The 19,858-nt window shown below is 42.5% G+C and overlaps 1 long non-coding RNA gene across 1 annotated transcript in view; it reads left to right on the plus strand.

Moving 5' to 3' along the window:
* LOC141099004 (uncharacterized) overlaps positions 1 to 18,823 on the plus strand; it is a 155,982-nt gene extending 137,159 nt beyond the window's left edge. The window contains exons 2-4 of the long non-coding RNA XR_012234407.1: positions 7,858 to 7,941; positions 16,382 to 16,525; positions 18,694 to 18,823. This is a non-coding gene — a long non-coding RNA (uncharacterized lncRNA). The remainder of the gene's footprint in view (positions 1 to 7,857; positions 7,942 to 16,381; positions 16,526 to 18,693) is intronic.
* Positions 18,824 to 19,858: the final 1,035 nt, after the last annotated feature.

Below are 19,858 nucleotides of genomic sequence, written 5' to 3' on the forward strand. Positions count from 1 at the left end.
AAGTATTTGTCATTGTATTATACCTATATTTCTGTGCCGTATCGGAGCATCATGAGTTGTGGTATGTGTTAAAGAGGCGCACTGACACTCTTTGTCCCAGGGCACATGAAAACCTGGAGCCAGCCCTACCCCACCACAACTTTAGCCAAATAACCCCCAGTTTTCAATGCGTAAATATTATTATGAAGTAAATTAAGGTTGACAAGCTTCAGTAATAAGAATTGATGTTTTTGGCATTGAAATGGGCACTGTAGGTGTGTTTACTGTCCTCCACTCACTGCCAACTTTGCTTCCCCATTGACTTGCATTGGGTTTCGTGCTTCAGTCGGCCTCCGACTTTAACTGTAGTCGGCCAATTTCGTTCAACCCGACTTTTGAGAAAGTCGGGTTTCATGAAACCCGACTCGACCATAAAAAAGGCAAAGTCGCTCATCTCTAATAAATACTATGCTTTTTTTGTGTCACCATTACTTTTATTTTATGTGTTAGGGAAGGACATGTAACTAGACGTTGTCTGCAGAAAGGTATGCAGTCTGAACAAGGGCATGGGTGAAATGGCTTCTCTGATGCCAACAGAATGATGTATTCATGTACTGATTAGAGCTGAGCAAAAATCTTCGGAAAACATTCGCCAATCACAAATTCGACATGAACGTAGTAGATTTGAATTCGTGTTCGCTTTCACAAGCATTTTTACTATAAGTCGGCAAAAGTTGATCACAGTTCGGTAAATTATCGCATTTGCACTAATACTTTTGTATGACTTTGGCTACGATAGTGCTGCTGTATGATGAGCAGAAGGGATGAAGGGATGTGTTTGATGGGGGAAAGGTGTGGAGATGTAAAAGGAGCATCTGAAGAGATTACAGGAGCAGCTCACATTTTTTTCTTTTTCACTTAACTTTATATGTATTCATTCTGGCTACCAATCAATGTTCAGAACCATCCACAACGTCATGAAACAAGGTCTTCTTAGAGTGGTTGCCGAAGTCACATGTCCTTGGCCACATAAAAAGTGGACATCTTGTTTTGCTGGAGCCATTTGCTAAGTGTCACAGTTCAGAGAGGTCTCTCCTGCGCTCTTCCTGGTGCTGCTGATAGTGAACTAGTCCTGTGTGAAATCGATCTTCCAGCATCAAAGTATAGTAGATTGTGCAAAAACTGTGTGGCAGTCTCTGGAAGCCCCATTTGCTACTTCAAATCAATTGAGCTAAAACTGTGTTTCAGTGGCAAATTAGAAGGCCAGATTTCCACGTAAAAATTTGGCCTAATATAGAGGTGCAGCCACCACGCCCAATTAACTACTCCAAATTGTATGTGCTAAAACTGTGTTTAAGTGGCAAAATTGTTAGGCCTAATATAGTGGTGCAGCCACGAGGTCCAATTAGCTACTCCAAATCATTTGTGCTAAAGCTGTGCTTCAGTGGCAAATCAAAAAGCTAAATTTCCACTTAAAAATTGTTAGGCATAACAGTGTTGTTCAGGCATACTATTTAAGAAAATAAATAATGATTGTTCATTTAATGACAAGTAACTGACAGCTGTGCACATAAGGTTATGAAACAGCAGGGTACAAGAGAGGAAAGCTACTTACAACATGAGTGGGGGAAAAGCGAGGTCATGGTGGAAGGGGGAATAGCCTTGATGTTCGACGTGTATGTAGGTTAGGTGTTAATGTGAATGAAAGCTCAACTGAACAAACACCATCTCATCCTATCCAAAGACAATTGACTACATCTGTTACTGGCTTGCCTACTCGACTCCCTTTCTTTGGCAGCTGCACAGTGGTACACCCTGTAAATGAGGCTCAGAAAGAGCATGAACTCCAGTGGATAGAAAGCGCTGCATCAAGTGGCCTCTCCTCCTCTTCCTCCACCTAACATCATACACAGTACAATACTCAGAGGTGGCACCCCAATAACCCTTGTCAAAAAAATTTCAAATGCCCGACTGACTGTGGGCAACCTCAGATGGGCCATTCTGAAGAGCTGTTCATGCATTCTTTTCCATGGGCATCAGAGGTCTGCTCCAAAGAACCACAGAATGCATGAAAGGAAAGCATCTGCACCAATGACCAAAATGTTTTCATGTTGGATCTGGGACTGGATGAAATATGGTCCCAACATAATCCTGACCCTCATCCCCAGATGTTAACCACCAAGGGTGGAGGTGTTCCTGATGAGACTCAATACCTGTAGCGCACGTGGACTGTACTATGGTGTCAGGGTAGGCGTGTGAGCACAGAGAGGATGACAAGGAGGTTGTAGATTCCACATGGTGTGAACCCAGAGGTATGAAGCTGAGTAGCTCAGCAGAGGACATGGAGGAGGACGATGATGAGGAGACTACAATGCTGCTTCCCACACAGACACAAAGTGATGCAATAAAGACAAGCACTGCATGCTCATCCCCAACTGTGACTGAGGCAAACACAGGTCGTGAGTATGCAGTTTGCATGGAGGAGCAAGAGTTGCCTAGCCTGTGCGTTATTTGAGCCAACTAAGGTTGACCCAACACACGTTATCTGTCATATTTGCAAAAAATAACGCAGCTGAGGAACAAATTGAGCACGACTTGATGGACACACAACAGTCAGGAGATGAACAGGATAATGGTACGTTCTCTTTTGTCTGTGGTTGGCTAGAGGGGATGGAGGAAGCAACCTTGAGTGTTACTCCACCACCAACACAGCATGGACTTGGACCTCATTGAAGCACCAGACACAAGTGTTTTTTTTGCTGCACTATCTTCAACACGATGCCCATATTCTTAGGGTTAGAAATTCTGCAGACTACTGGGTCGCCACTGTTAGATTCATGGTACAAGAGTAAATTTAGCCAGATGCTTCTCCCCCTGGAAAGAGATGCGCGCATGCTGGAGTATCAAAATACGCTTGTAGACAATCTTAAGTGTGGTTTTTCCCAAGACAGCAGTGAGGCACACAGTTTGCATCCCAGTTGTACTTGTGAGGGTTCCTTCCAAATATATGTTTTATTTTGCACAAAAGTTCACCACAATGATACATAACAAAGGAATGAAAAAATATTTTCCAAGCGATTTCTGAATGTTTCGACCCGAGCCCGGGTTTATCTCAAAATTGCAGGTTTGAATAGTTATAGAGATAAGCTGGAGATGAGCTGGTACCTCATATAAGGCAGTGGGCTTCAGGTCAAAGGATAAGTACGCAAGTTAATACTTTGGCGGTAGTGGGTTGTCTGGTAGCATCAATGGGGCCGGTGTCATCAGGTCCTGTGAAAAGCATACATGCAGTATATCCTGCGTTCTGTGGAGAGAACACAGTATACACTGCATGGACGCTTTTTCCAGGACCTTGCTTGGAAAATATTTTTTCATTCAATTGTCATTTATCACTGTGGTGAACTTTTGTGCAGAATAAAACATATATTTAGAAGTTAAAAAAAAAAGTTGTAGTCAGCTTACCCGTCTGCAAAGTAATCCCCAAGCCTGCCAACGCCCAGCACGGACTGTGGTGAGCATCCACATGAATTAGGAGCAAGAGGAAGAGAAAAAAGTGATCCAGCTGGAGACGGAGGCGGCTGCAATTTACAAAGCTTTATTGGACAACTTAAAAATATGTTGGTTCTTTAAAAATTTCTTATAGCAAACACCAAGCACACCAGTGAAGAGGATCAACGCGTTTCAACTAAAAAATAGTCTTAGTCATGATCCAACATATTTTTAAGTTGTCCAATAAAGCTTTGTAAATTGCAGCCGCCTCCGTCTCCAGCTGGATCACTTTTTTCTCTTCCTCTTGCTCATATATTTAGAAGGAACCCTCATGACTGCAGCTGTATACTATATGCTTTTGTACCTGGGCATGACTACAGTCATGCCAGCACCGCCACCTATTTTTTGAGTGCGCATCTTTACTACTATCCATCCTAGATAATAATATACCAAACAACAGAGTGTAGACCCAAAAAAGTAGGCTTATATGAAGAAATCAATATTTTATTCAGATGGAAAAACCATCACACAAAATGTATAAAAACATACAATACAAAATTCAATACAAAGAAGGGACAAAAAAATATGTAAACCAGGCCTTAAGAATATATGTAATGAGGTGGGAAGGTGGTAAAAGTAACATCTCTATAATGGATACAGAGTCATTACAACCTAAAGTGCAGGTGCCTAACTGTAAACTAGTAATCTTGGCCCAATAGAGTCCATAGTATTGTGCAAACAAAGGGGAGGGATGTCTCCCAGCAATCCCCTAATAGCTGCCTGAACAGCAATAAGTATCCAAAAAGAGAATCACATAAAATAGCAAAAACCACTCTTACCCATAGTCCCTCTCTAAGGGTCCCGCAACACGCAGCCCCAACACGTGTTTCGCGTTGGCTTCCTCGGGGGTCTTCAAAAATGGAAGAGTGTGAGCTTGTCTGTCACACCTTGGAGGTTTTGTCATGCCCGGTTGCTAGCGTTCGCTCTGAACATTTCTTCAGCGCTGTGGGTGGTGTCCTGACAGAAAAGCGCATCCTCCTGTCCCCTCAAAGTGCACACCATCTAACTTTCATCAAAAAGAACAAGTCATAGATCTCCGATGGCTTTTGCACCCCAGCTGCAGATTGGGTAGATTAGGCGATGGTGTCATTTTTAGTGTCATGTATTGATCTTGCTTTATTGCAGTATGTGACATCTTTATGGTGTCTTCTGTTCTTACTGTTGCTAATGCTGCTGATGTTGCAAACAATTTTTTGAAATGTGGAGACTCCAAGCTGGGTCTTCAACTTTTGAGTTGCCTGTAGTAGAAGGTGTATCAGAGGCCTATTATACTGTTTGTAATCTGTGGAAATTGATTGCAATTTAGTGCAGTGTGACAATTATTTTTTTTAGATGTGGAGACTCTAAGTTGTGTCTCCATCTGGTGGGTTGCCCGTGTAAGGTACTGTCACATTTAGCGATGCACCAGCGATCCCGACAGCAATACGACCTGGTCAGGATCGCTGGTGCATCGCTAAATGGTTGCTAGTGAGCTGCCAAACAGGCAGATCTCACCAGCGATGCAGCAGCTGTTGGCGGTCATTACTTACCTGTCAGACGCGGCGATGATGATGTCCTCCCACCCTCGTCCACGCATTGCTCGTCGGCGCCAGCAGGAAGCCCAGCAGGAAGCGGCCGACGAGAAATGGCCCAGGACGTTCTCGCGCGATCAGCGATAGCCAACGGGGGAGTCAGTCGGAGGTAAGTATCACACATAGCGATATCGCTAGCAATATCGCTGCTGTGTCACAAAATCGGTGACGCTTAAGAGATATCGCTAGCGATCTCGCTTAGTGTGACGGGGCCTTAAGTATAGGGCTCCCAGACATGCAGGTCTGCACTTACTTTCAGTTAATCACCTGTATTGCTATTCTTACATTTTTCTATCAATAGTAGTCTATGAAACTGATGTTTGTGCCATTTGAGTGTGGCTGGAATAAAAAAAAAATTGTAGGTGTTACATGAGGAGTGTGGTCTCCCAGCTAGAAAGGCTGTCACACCGCTACCTTAACCACCAGGTCCTTATTAAAACTTCAATTCCAAGCTGTAAATGCTGGGCCAGACCTTGATACCTCATGCATGGCCCATGGCTGACTGCTGCTGTGTCATTTGCAAATTTCTACTGTGGATCAATTGATGCCACTTTTCATGATGTCTGTGTAGAGTTCAGCTTGGGCCGTAGTCGTGGCTGAGTTCATCGGGCCTTATGTGCCCTGGACTTCCAATACATATAAGTCATGTTTCTCTGTCAGCTTACTTGTTTCTCCAACCCCTGAGCTGGCAAGGCCTTCTCTTCATTCTTTAGGGTCACCTCCAGCCCCTTCTGAATAAACAGAGACACAGTCCAGGTGCAATGCAAAGCGTAAAACTGCTCTTATTTCTTCACAGCACATCCAGATTCATTACAACATCATCAACAGCTTGTACGTTACACGTTACTTCATCTTTCTCTGCACTCTTCTCTTTGTCACACTGGATGTGTCTGGGTCGCACTGTTTCCAACGGCTCCTCAGCAATCTCCCTGGCCAGCCCCACTGTGTACAGGTGTTCCCTCAGCTGTTTCGCCCCAGATCTGAGGGCATCAGCCCAAGCATTGACCTGCCACATGGTGAGAGACCTGCCCTCTGGTGCTGCAGTGACTTCTCCTGTAACCCAAGTTCGTGTAGATGCTGTCGTTGCTATATCTGTGGCTATACTGTCCCACTGCCTCTGGATGGCTGGGTTCCTCCTTAAACATTGCGGGGGTGCTGAGTAGCTTGGGCATTTAGCCCACTAGAGCACTTTGGGCTACCTAGCCCTAACTGACTCTACCCAGGAACTATTCCTGCCTTACATCCAGCTATCCCCTCCTACAGTTAACCATTTACATGAATTAACTCCTTTCCTACACTAAGCACACCTATAATGCCTCATCTAGTGGTCAAACACTTACTATACTCTTTCTCTAATCATATACATATTTACATAGCATTTTACAATAATGACCCCCTTACACCTGCTCCTAATTTTAGCTGTTTGAAAAGCTTTTTGGTCACCCCTTATGGTGTTGTCTATGCGTTTGGCTTTGCCTCCCATTGAATCTAATGGGGTTCGGGTACATTCATCAAACACTTTGGCGAATGGCGGTCCGTTCATCAAATTTGAACCGAACCGAACCTTGAAAGGTTCGTTCATCTCTAGTATCGATGATGGTTGAGCTAATAATGTTGGTTTGGGATATGTTTTCCTGTGTTAATGTTGGCTTTAGCGGCATTCATTTATGAATTTTTGTGCTAGTGCTATATTCATGTATGTATGTTGGTTCTTCTGTTGTCATAATGTACTGATGTTTGTAATATTGCTGTATTTATACACTGAGATTGGTTTTAATTCTTTATTTATGCAGAATGGTGTGAGGTCTCAACAAGGGCTTAGGTGTCATGATTCCCCTTTTGCAAACAAGGGATCTGTTAAAAATCTTAATCTCATCCCGGATTTACAAATACATCCCAATACTGTTAGGCTGTGTGCACACGATGCAGATTTACAGCGGATCTGCAGCGAACTTTACCGTGCAGAAACGTTGCATACCCGCATTGTGATATACAGTAGCCTTAAACTCAATGAAAAAAAAAAACCGCTGTGCAGACGCTGCGGATTTTTCCGCGCGGTTTTCCTGCGGTACAAAATCCGCAGCATGTTACTTCTTTTGTGCGGTTTTCCATCTCCCCTGTCACCAAATCCGCAGGGGGAAAACCGCACAAAAACCGCAATAAAACCGCAGGAAAAATGGAAGAAATCCGCAGGAAAAATGCAAGTCATTTGACCTGCGGATTTCTTCCATTCTGCGCGGAAAAATCCGCAGGGCTTAAAAGTCCGTCTGCACTCAGCCTTATATTATTTATTTTTGCCCAATATAGCTTTAGGCTGAGTGCAGACGGACTTTTTAGCCCTGCGGATTTTACCGCGCAGAATGGAAGAAATCCGCAGGTCAAATGACCTGCATTTTTCCTGCGGATTTCTTCCATTTTTCCTGTGGTTTTATTGCGGTTTATGTGCGGTTTTCCACTGTGGTTTTCCCCCTGCGGATTTGGAGACAGGGGAGATAGAAAACCGCACAAAAGAAGTAACATGCTGCGGATTTTGTACTGCAGGAAAACTGCGCGGAAAAATCTGCAGCGTCTGCACAGCGTTTTTTTTTTTCATTGATTTTAAGGCTACTGTACATCACAATGCGGATATGCAATGTTTCTGAGCGGTAAAATCCGCTGCGGATCCGCTGCAAATCTGCATCGTGTGCACACAGCCTTGCTGTCTGTTCACTTAATTTGGTACTAGTGTAGGTAAATGTTTTACCCTTGTACTCCACAGGGTGGTGCTGCTGCAACAGGATTAATTTACTGATCCTTTTATTCAAAATGTCAGAAGTAATCACAGGATGACAAGAATTTAGCTGTAAGTTAGTGTTTTTTGCTATGATGTGTTGTTTTATTAGTGCATTTATATTTAGTGTGACAAGAGTTTCATGGTGATTGGAAGGATAATTGTTGTTAGGAAATGTAAAAAGGCAATAGCAAAGTAAAGTTGAATTCAGAAGTCTGAGAAACGTGACATTCATTAAAATTGTAGTGTGCTGTACATACCAGCAAGGCACCAGTCACTTTGTAAGTACTATCTGTGTATATTTCCTGTGCTTCATGAGCTCGGTGGCTCTTTATTTCGACTTCACACCTGATGTTAAGGATTTATTCTGACTGCCCTATCCACACTATATGTCTTTTCTTGTGGGTCAGGTTTCCACTTTGTAGCTTCATGCACTATCACTTTACAAACCTACAATGTGGAGTCCTGTATTCACATACAAACATTTGAACTTTATTTGTTGCATCTGAATATATTGAATATATTTTGGATAACTTAGTCTTACCACAATGTACTGGGCTCTTTTTATATAATATATTATACTGATTTAAATTATGTGATCACTGCCAGTATTTATATAACATTTATTTACTTGGCTATATGTCAACACACTCTTCTCTTTGCTTGAATTTTTATGTTTTTTTAATTTTCTAACCTACTAAAAATTCAACTTTCTAAAACACCCCTGCAATTGGACCTCCTATTTCATCAACTTATACATTTGGGGTTGTGAATATATCTATTAATGTGGTGGTATATTGCTACTATCCCTCATTGAATGTGGGCAGCATGGTGGCTCAGTGGTTAGCACTGCAGCCTTGCAGCACTGGAGCCCTGGGTTCAAATCCCACCAAGGACAACATCTGCAAGGAGTTTGTATGTTCTCCCTGTGTTTGTGTGGGTTTCCTCTGGGTTCTCCGGCTTCCTCCCACACCCCAAAGACATACTGATAGAGAATTTTGATTGTGAGCCCCATCGGGGACAGTTATGATAATGTGTACAAACTGTAAAGCACTGCTGAATATGTTAGCGCTATATAAAAATAAAGATTATTATTATTGACTGTGTTAAAAGATTCTCATAGCTTTGATAGATATTTCAGATAATAATTCAGCTGCTGATACATAATTCCCTAACTTTAACTGAGTTACCAGGTCTCGTCTGGTTCTTTCTTGTTTCATGCTAACAACATGTCAGAGATTTCTCACCACACTGAGGGTGGACATTTCACTAGGTTTTACTATTACTTATGCACAATCAGTGTGGTCAGACTGTGAAGGCCTCAACACTAGAGTTGAGCGATACCGTCCGATACTTCAAAGTATCGTATCGGATGGTATCGGCCGATCTTTAAAAAAAGTATCGGTATCGCCGATTCCGATACCGGAAGTCCCATTCAAGTCTATGGGACTTCCGGTATCGGAATAAGAAAAACCCTTTCCTGCCCTTGTACAGCCTCTCTGGGGTCTGTACGGGCCTTTCGGGGGGCTGTGCCGGCCTGCCAGGGGGTCTGTGCAGGCTCCGGTGGTCTGTGCCGGCCTGCCGGTGGTCTGTGCAGGCTCCGGGGGGCTGTGCCGGCCTGCCGGGGGGCTGTGCCGGCCTGCCGGGGGGCTGTGCCGGCCTGCCGGGGGGCTGTGCCGGCCTGCCGGTGGTCTGTGCAGGCTCCGGGGGTCTGTGCAGGCATCGTCCGATGGGACTACAAGTCCCATCGGGCGATGCCTGCTACCATGACAGTGATTGACACATTAGCCAATGATGGGACAGTAGTAGTCCCATCATCCGGCTAATGTGTTAAATGTAAAAAAAAAAAAAAAAAAAATTACATGCTACATACATACAACATGCATACTACATACATGCTACATTCATACTACATACTACATACATGCTACATTCATACTACATAAATACTACATGCAACATACATACTACATATATACTACATGCATGCTACATACATACTGCATGCTACATACATACCACATATATACTACATACATACTACATGCATGCTACATGCATGCTACATGCTACATACATAACACATATATACTACATGCATGCTACATACATACTACATGCTACATACTACATATATACTACATGCATGCTACATACTACATGCTACATACATACTACATATATACTACATGCATGCTACATACATACTGCATGCTACATGCATGCTACATACATACTACATGCTACATACATACTACATATATACTACATACATACTACATACATACTACATGCATGCTACATACATACCACATACATAACACATATATACTACATGCATGCTACATACATACTACATGCTACATACATACCATATACATACTACATGCATGCTACATACATACTAGCATGCATGTAGTATGTATGTAGCATGCATGTAGTATGTATGTAGTATGTATGTAGTATGTATGTAGCATGCAGTATGTATGTAGCATGTATGTAGTATGTATGTAGTATATATGTAGTATGTATGTAGCATGTAGTATGTATGTAGCATGCATGTAGTATATATGTAGTATGTATGTAGCATGCATGTAGTATGTATGTAGTATGTATGTAGTATGTATGTAGCATGCAGTATGTATGTAGCATGTATGTAGTATGTATGTAGTATATATGTAGTATGTATGTAGCATGCATGTAGTATGTATGTAGCATGTAGTATGTATGTAGCATGCATGTAGTATGTATGTAGCATGTATGTAGTATGTATGTAGCATGCATGTAGTATGTATGTAGCATGTAGTATGTATGTAGCATGCATGTAGTATGTATGTAGCATGTATGTAGTATGTATGTAGCATGTATGTAGTATGTATGTAGCATGTAGTATGTATGTAGCATGCATGTAGTATGTATGTAGTATTTTTTTTTTTTTTTTTTTTTTTTTTTTTAACATTTAACACATTAGCCGGATGATGGGACTACTACTGTCCCATCATTGGCTAATGTGTCAATCACTGTCATGGTAGCAGGCATCGCCCGATGGGACTTGTAGTCCCATCGGACGATGCTTGCACAGACCCCCGGACATCAGCACAGCCCCCCGGCAGGCCGGCACAGCCCCCCGGCAGGCCGGTACAGACCCCCACAGGGTGCACAGACCACCGGCAGGCCGGCACAGCCCCCCGGCAGGCCGGTACAGACCCCGGGCAGTCCACACAGCCCCCCGGCAGGCCGGCACAGCCCCCCGGCAGGCCGGCAGAGACCCCCGGAAGGCCCGAAATGACGGCGCATCATGATGCGCACACACCGTGCATCATGATGACGTCAGGCCGTCAATCAACTGAACTTCCGATTCCGATGCCGAATTCCGATATTGAAAAAATATCGGAAGTCGGTATCGGAATTCCGATACAGCAAGTATCGGCCGATACCCGATACTTGCGGTATCGGAATGCTCAACACTACTCAACACACATTACAGTAAAGACTTGCACTTCCCCATCTCCTGTACTTACTTATCAACTACCCAGAGGTGATTAGAGAAAACATATTGAAAATCCTTAAGAGTACAGAGAACTTCTCTTCTCCATCTCCACCTTCGGCCTGGGACGGTTCATAGAATCCCACGGTTTACAATATCATCTATGCACTGATGACACGCAGATCTACGCACTTCCTTACTGACCAAAATCCCACAATGTCTATCTGCTATTTCATCTTTCTTTTCTGCTCGCTTTCTAAAACTGAACATGGACAAAACAGAATTTATCATCTTTCCCCCACCTCATTCTACTTCTCCACCCGACCTATCAATGTCAATGGCTGCCCAATTTCCCCTGTCCTGCATGCTCGGTGCCTTGGAGTGATCCTTGACTCTGCCCTCTCTTTCAAGCCACATATCCAAGCCCTTGCCTCCTCCTGCCGATTCCAACTTAAAAACACTTCCCAGATCCATGCATTCTTTGATCATGACCATGAAACCACAAAAACACATGCGTGCCCTCATCATCTCCCGCCTCAAATACTGCAACCTCCTACTATCTGGCCTCCCCTCTAGCACTCTGGCACCACTCCAATCCATCCTAAACTCTGCTGCTCGACTAATCCACCTGTCTCTCCATTATTTCCCAGCCTCTCCTCTCTGCCAGGCTCTTCATTGGCTTCCTATTGCCCAGAGGCTGCAGTTCAAAACCCTAACAATGACATACAAAGCCATTCACAACCTCCTCCATACATCTGTGACATGGTCTCCTGGTACCTACCTACGCGCAACCTTCGATCCTCTCAAGATCTCCTTCTCTGCTCCCCTCTCATCTCTTCCTCCCACAACCGCATACAAGACTTCTCCCGTGATTCACCTATACTCTGGAACTCTGTACCCCAACACATAAGGCTCTCGCCTACCATGGAAACCTTCAAAAGGAACCTGAAGACTGACCTCTTCTGACAAGCCTACAACCTGCAGCGATCCTCAGTCTGTTGAACCACCGCACGACCAGTTCTACCCTAGAGTAATGTATCCTTACTCATCCCTTGTAGACTGTGAGCCCTCACGTACAGGGTCCTCTCTCCTTCTGTACTTGTTTGTGCCTTGCTTTGCTCATGTTTATTGTATTTGTCTATATTTTCCCCGTTCACATGTAAAGCGCCATGGAATAAATGGCGCTATAAAAAATGTATAATAATAATAATAATTTGATTGGCGGCGCAAAAGAGCACATATTATGTTATCTGTGTTGACAATATTTGAAGAGCATTTGGTCCCCGTCAGTACCAGATTTGGGAATTTATTTTATTTTAAGCCAAATATTACATTTGTTGAAATCACAATTTACTTATTTGAAGAAACTTATGAGAAAATATGAGGGCAGTCCATCTATATGAGTATTCTTGAAATGTTAAAATCAAGACGATTGAGAGGTCAAGTGTACAAAAAATAAGGCAATGATTGAACAACTAATATACATTTGGAAGAATGTAAAATCGAATGCATGGGCCATACACATACAGTGAACAGGTCGGTAAGACAGTGTTCACACCACCAAGAAGCTGGAGCACAGAGAGACACAGTACATGAAAAAATACTCTGATGTAAAAAATTCCAACAATGAACAGCAAGTGCTAGTAAAAAGATGATGACAAATCAGGGTATTTAGTTGATACGTTTTTTGCAAAAAATGTACGCTAAGCCGCTCCACCAACACCAAGGTATACCCCTAAGAGCAGTCCTATCCAATGTATTTAAAACCTGACCATGTGAACAGTACCTATATGATCAGGGTTCAGAGAGGCAATGTCTGATGTGGACATGCTGTGTGAGACGGCTTTATATGTGCATGGCCCACATGGGAGGGTGGAAACCTCCCAAAGAATGTGTGGTAAATGGTTCTCTGAAAGATACAAAACTTCTTTGCAACTCACATAAATATGGGGTGATAAAATTGGAAGGTGGGAAATATTGGCATATATACAGTGGCTTGCAAAAGTATTCAACCGCCTTGGCTTTTAAGCTATTTCCTTAATTACAATCTGTGTTTAAATATTTTTTTATCCAATTTGTGTGATGCATCAGCACTAAATAATCTAAGTTGGTGAAGTAAAGGGAGAAAAATATAGGCATAAATTTAAATTTATGGGATCAAATAACTAAAAATTCGCATGTGCATGTGTATTCATCCCTTTTGCTATGAAGACCCTAAAAAATTCTGGTGCAATCAATTACCTTCATAAGTCACATGCTTAGTGAAAGGAAGTCCACCTGTGTGCAATCAACAGTAGGTATGGAAAGTATTCAGACCGCTTTAAAAAAAAAATTTCTTTGGAGTCCAGCTGTGTTTAATTAAACTGATAGGACTTGGTTTGGAAAGGCACACACCTGTCTATATAAGACCTTAAACATTTGAAGGGGTCTGAATACTTTCTGCACCAACTGTAAGTTTCACATGGCCTGTCATTATATACTCACCTTTTCTGAAAGGCCACAGAGGCTGTAACATCATTATGCAAGAGGCACCATTAACCAAACACCATGATGAGCAAGGATCTCTCCAAATTAGTCAGAGACAAAGTTGTTGATAAGTACAAGTCAGGGTTGTGTTATAAAACAATATCCCAGTCTCTGATGATCCCCCAGAGCACCATGAAATCCTTTATCATCAAATGGAATGCCACAACAAACGTTCCAAGAGCGAGCCGCTCATCAAAACTCTCTCCCCCGCAACAGAGGTAACCCTTAACGATCTGCAGAGTTCCCAAGCAGAGTCTGGAGTATCTGTCCATATAACCATAATAAGCAGTACACTCCATACAGGTGGCCTTTATAGAAGAGTAGGCATTAAAAAGCCTTTACTCATACACAAAACTTGTATGGCTCATTTTGAGTTTGCCAGACGACATGTGGGAGACTCCCCAAATCTATAAAGGAAGGTGCTGTTGTCAGATGAGGACAAAATTTAACTTTTTGAACCACAATGTAAACACTATGCCTAGGGCCAAACAAACTCAAATCATCACCCACAGAACACTATCCCCGCAGTGAAACATTGTGGTGCCACCAACATGCTGTAGGGATGATTTCTGGCAGCAGGGACAGGGAAAATGGTCCAAGTCTAGGGTAAGATTGATGGAGGGAAATACAGGGATTATTCTTGAGCAAAACTTGTTTCAGTTTGTCAGTGATTTCAGACAGGGATGGGGGTTCACATGTCAAGACAATGAGCCGAAACATGCTGCTAAATCAATGCTCAAGGTGTTTAAGAGGAAACGTGGAAATGTTTTGAAGTGGCCTTGTCAAAGCCCAGACCTTAATCCAATTGAGAATCTGTGCTCGGACTTGAATATTGCTATTCACCAGTGGAAACCATCTAAATTGAAGGAGCTGGAGCATTTTTATCTTGAGGAATGGGCAAAAATCCCAGTGGTAAGATGCAGAAAGCTCATAGAGAATTATCCAAAGTGACTTAGAGCTGTAATAGCCGCAAAAGGATGCTTTACAAAGTACTGACTTTAAAGGATTGAATAGTTAAGCACACTGACGTTTTCAGTAATTTTGTTCTATTTGTTGTTTGCTTCACAATAAAAAGAAAAATCAATGTTCACAGTTGTAGGCATGTTCTTTACATGAACTGATGCAAATCCTCAAAAATAACTGGGTTGTGAAGTAGCAAAACATGACAAAATGCTTAGGGGGTGAATACAAGCCACTGTATAATTTAAAATATGTATGCCAGTTTATTTGTGAAAGGGCATCACTGCACACTTTAGGTATAGACAATTAAATAATGTACCTAAGTACACAGTCAATGAACACATATGCACAGTGTATGTTTTGATTTATGGAACGCTTGGGACAAATTAGGAAGAGCATTAATTCAAGGATATAAATATATTTATTAACAAGTAATGTCCAAATAGGGAATAATTATAGGCTTAGGAAGTGTGAAACAGTGGTAGGCCACATAAATGGGAAAAAGGGTTAAAATATATAAATGGTGTAGGATGTTATCCTGTCAATAAAACACAATGGATTGCACAATTTATTTTTTACAACTTTCAGCCCAAAATGTACATATAGTGACCTTCTCTGATAAATGCCATTTCTATATAATGCTGGACTTCTACATTCAAGTGCCGTGTGCATTTCCACCCTTATGATTGCTTGGCTTCTACACTTTAGTGCTGTGTGCATGCTCATTCTTAATTATCACTGGACTGCCTCATTAAATGTGGTGTGCTTGCTCTCATACTTTCTGCTGGACTTCTACGTTTAGTGCCTTGTACACACCTGTGTTATATTTGGACTCGTTATATTAGCGGTCGCGCCCTGCTCTTCAGTTACTCTGGACATTTCTATATTGAGCTGTGTATTCATTACTATTGCAGGAAGAGCTCTGTTAGTTTTACTTTACTTGCATTCTTCCATTTTGTGCTGTGTTTTTGTTACAATTGCAGGAAGTGCTTTGTTAGTTTTGCTTTACTTGCATAATTCTATATTGTGCTGTGTTTTCGTCACTATTGCAGGAAGTGCACTGGTAGTTTTGTTACACTTGTTAAATATACTTATTTGCATCAACTCTGGTTTCAGTTTCATATTATCCCACGCAATCAGATTCCATAGTACCCATATAATTGTTACAGGATACTCAGGCCCTTTAAGTAATCTACTGGGATAATGTTGACTAAGACAAAGTTAGATCAGTTGTTCTCTATGATCCAAACTTTACAGGGGATATAGAGGCTCTGCAAGACAAGGTTGCTAACTGGGAGGCCCATTTTGGACAGAAGCTTCAGGATTTAAGTAATCAGATGACAGCACGGGCCCCTCCAACCCTGGAACAGCTACTTTCAGTTAGTCCTCCCAAGTTACCACCGTTTAGGTTCAGTGGAGACCGCTACAAGTTTCGTGGGTTTGTGAATCAATGCCTTTTGTATTTTGATGTGCATGCAGCCCACTTCCTTACTGATTGATCCAACGTTTTATGTATAATCATGTTATTTACTTCCCAAGCTCTCACGTGGGCAAATCCGCTTATGGAGACTCGTGACACTCGTTTGAGTAACCTTGACAATTTTCTTGCTGCAATGTCTATGATGTTTGATGACCCTAATCATCACACTACAGCTGAGACCACCTTGTTATCTTTACATCAGGGTAAGTGTTCTGTCATTTAATACGCTACTGAGTTTAGACAGCTCGCGGTGGATATGATTTTGGACTGTTCTGCCCAAATACCCATTTTTACGAGGGGATTGTCTAGTGTGATGAAAGACGAGTTAGCTCATGCAGATGCCCTGCAAGAGTTACAGTTGTGGCCAAAAGTATTGACACCCCTGCAATTTTGTCAGATAATACTCAGTTTCTTCCTGAAAATGATTGCAAACACAAATTCTTTGGTATTATTATCTTCATTTAATTTGTCTTAAATGAAAAAACACAAAAAGAATTGTCCTAAAGCCAAATTGGATATAATTCCACACCAAACATAAAAAGAGGGTGGACAAAAGTATTGGCACTGTTTGAAAAATCATGTGATGCTTCTCTAATTTGTGTAATTAACAGCACCTGTAACTTACCTGTGGCACCTAACAGGTGTTGGCAATAACTAAATCACACTTGCAGTCAGTTGACATGGATTAAAGTTGACTCAACCGCTGTCCTGTGTGCTTGTGTGTACCACATTGAGCATGGAGAAAAGAAAGAAGACCAAAGAACTGTCTGAGGACTTGAGAAACCAAATTGTGAGGAAGCATGAGCAATCTCAAGGCTGCAAGTCCATCTCCAAAGACCTGAATGTTCCTGTGTCTACCGTGCGCAGTGTCATCAAGAAGTTTAAAGCCCATGGCACTGTGGCTAACCTCCCTAGATGTGGACGGAAAGGAAAAATTGACAAGAGATTTCAACGCAAGATTGTGCGGATGTTGGATAAAGAACCTCGACTAACATCCAAACAAGTTCAAGCTGCCCTTCAGTGCAGTCCGAGGGTACAACAGTGTCAACCCGTACTATCCGTCGGCGTCTGAATGAAAAGGGACTGTATGGTAGGAGACCCAGGAAGACCCCACTTCTTACCCCGAGACATAAAAAAGCCAGGCTGGAGTTTGCCAAAACTTACCTGAAAAAGCCTAACACGTTTTGGAAGAATGTTCTCTGGTCAGATGAGACAAAAGTAGAGGTTTTTGGGCAAAGGCATCAACATAGAGTTCACAGGAGAAAAAAAGAGGGATTCAAAGAAAAAAACACGGTCCCTACAGTCAAACATGGCGGAGGTTCCCTGATGTTTTGGGGCTGCTTTGCTGCCTCTGGCACTGGACTGCTTGACCGTGTGCATGGCATTATGAAGTCTGAAGACTACCAACAAATTTTGCAGCATAATGTAGGGCCCAGTGTGAGAAAGCTGGGTCTCCCTCAGAGGTCAGCAGGACAATGACCCAAAACACACTTCAAAAAGCACTAGAAAATGGTTTGAGAGAAATCACTGGAGACTTCTAAGGTGGCCAGCAATGAGTCCAGACCTGAATCCCATAGAACACCTGTGGAGAGATCAAAAAATGGCAGTTTGGAGAAGGTACCCTTCTAATATCAGGGACCTGGAGCAGTTGCCAAAGAAGAATGGTCTAAAATTCCAGCAGAGCATTGTAAGAAACTCATTGATGGTTACCGGAAGCAGTTGGTCGCAGTTATTTTGGCTAAAGGTTGTGCAACCAAGTATTAGGCTGAGGGTGCCAATACTTTTGGACATGCCGTATGTGGGGAAGGTGACCTGACGGACGGACGTGTCAGTAGGGAGAAGGGATGGTTTGAGCACTATAGACGGACATTGGTAATGACAGAAGGGAAACAGCTGGGGAAGATGGAAAAGGAGTGCAGTACCTAGATTTGACCATAAGATGGCAGGGGGAGCGTAGTTAAGGACTTGACTGCAGCTTAGGGCTTTAGAAACCACTAAGTCATGTACCCAAACCCCACTCAGAAATAATATCAAAAGGGAGGGGTTGTCCAATAAACTGTCACTTTTGAAATAGCTGATAGCTGATGCTCGACGGCAACTTGACAATGCCCACTACTACCAACTGTTACCCTCCCACCCTGCTACTATCTTTAAAAGTCAATTAGATAGATTACTATTGAGAGCTCATATATGTGGTATCATTAATAAGAGAGAACTTGACTTTTTAACCACCAGTCATCCGGTAATACCAACATTCTGTTTGTTACCAAAGGTACAGAAATCCATTACGGAGCCACCAGGCAGGCCAATCATCTCTAGGTTAGGGGGTTTGTATGAAAGACCATGTTCTTATCTGGATTTTTTCTTACAGCCTTTGGCCCAGAAGTTGGAGTCATATGTCCGTGATTCATCACACCTTATACTCCTTTTGGAAACATTGAAGATACCAGATGGTGCCATCCTAGTAACCCTCGATGTAGAGGCTCTCTACACCAAAATTGGACACAATTTGGGTATGGAAGCAGTTTCTTATTTTTTAACACGTCAGACTACGGGAGATAGAGGCCATGATGCCTTCATTTTGGAAGTATTAAAATTTGTCCTGGAGAAAAACTATTTTGTCTTTGATAGGGCATTTTACAAACAAGTGTCTGGGACTGCCATGGGGGCCAAATGTGCACCCTCCTACGCCAACCTCTTTTTGGGGTGGTGGGAGGAGACACAAACAGAACAGTTACTCCAATTTTGCGATTAAGTGGTATCGATACATCGATGATATTATCATCTGGTCTGGGACTCCTGCTCAATTGAATGATTTCATTGAGGGATTAAATAAGAACTGCTGGAACATCAGGTTAACATCTGCTTTCTCTTACAGTTCGGTTGAGTTTTTGGACCTGAGATTAGGGATTTGCCAAAATCGTATTTCTACAACATTATTTCGGAAAGAAACAGCAACGAATATTGTATTGCATTTTGACAGTTTCCACCCTGCACATTTACGAAAGGGTATTCCAAAAGGACAGTTTATAGAACTCAGAAGAAACTGCAGCCGTACTGAAGATTTCCTAGAAGAATCTCGTCAACTTTCCAATAGGTTCAGTGAAAGAGGGTACCCGAAGAGAATCATATCAGGGGCCTTTGAATTTTCTATGAACAAATCCAGGGAGGAAGTCTTGAAACCACGGGTAAGAACAGTATCCAACCGGGTTAGGTTGATCACGAGATTCAATAATCAGTGGAATGACGTGTATAGAATCCTTGGGAACAACTGGGATATATTGCTGAGCGAACCGAAATAACGACATTTTGTCGATGAGCGACCTAGATTGGTGGCTAGGAGGGCGAAAAACCTCGAAGATGTCTTGTCCAACAGCCACTTTAGGCGTCCCGTCACCAAAATTAGAACAGGACATGATAATAGGGGCACTTTCCCATGTGGGGGTTGTTCTGTTTGTCCCCGGATTATTTCTAATCGAGCTATTTCTTTGCTTTGTCTGCCTACACAGCTGCAGTCAAAGGCGTACTTCAATTGT

The sequence above is a fragment of the Dendrobates tinctorius genome, unplaced genomic scaffold (assembly GCF_039654945.1).
Source record: "Dendrobates tinctorius isolate UK_male_01 unplaced genomic scaffold, ASM3965494v1 ptg000097l, whole genome shotgun sequence".
Classification (NCBI taxonomy): domain Eukaryota; kingdom Metazoa; phylum Chordata; class Amphibia; order Anura; family Dendrobatidae; genus Dendrobates; species Dendrobates tinctorius.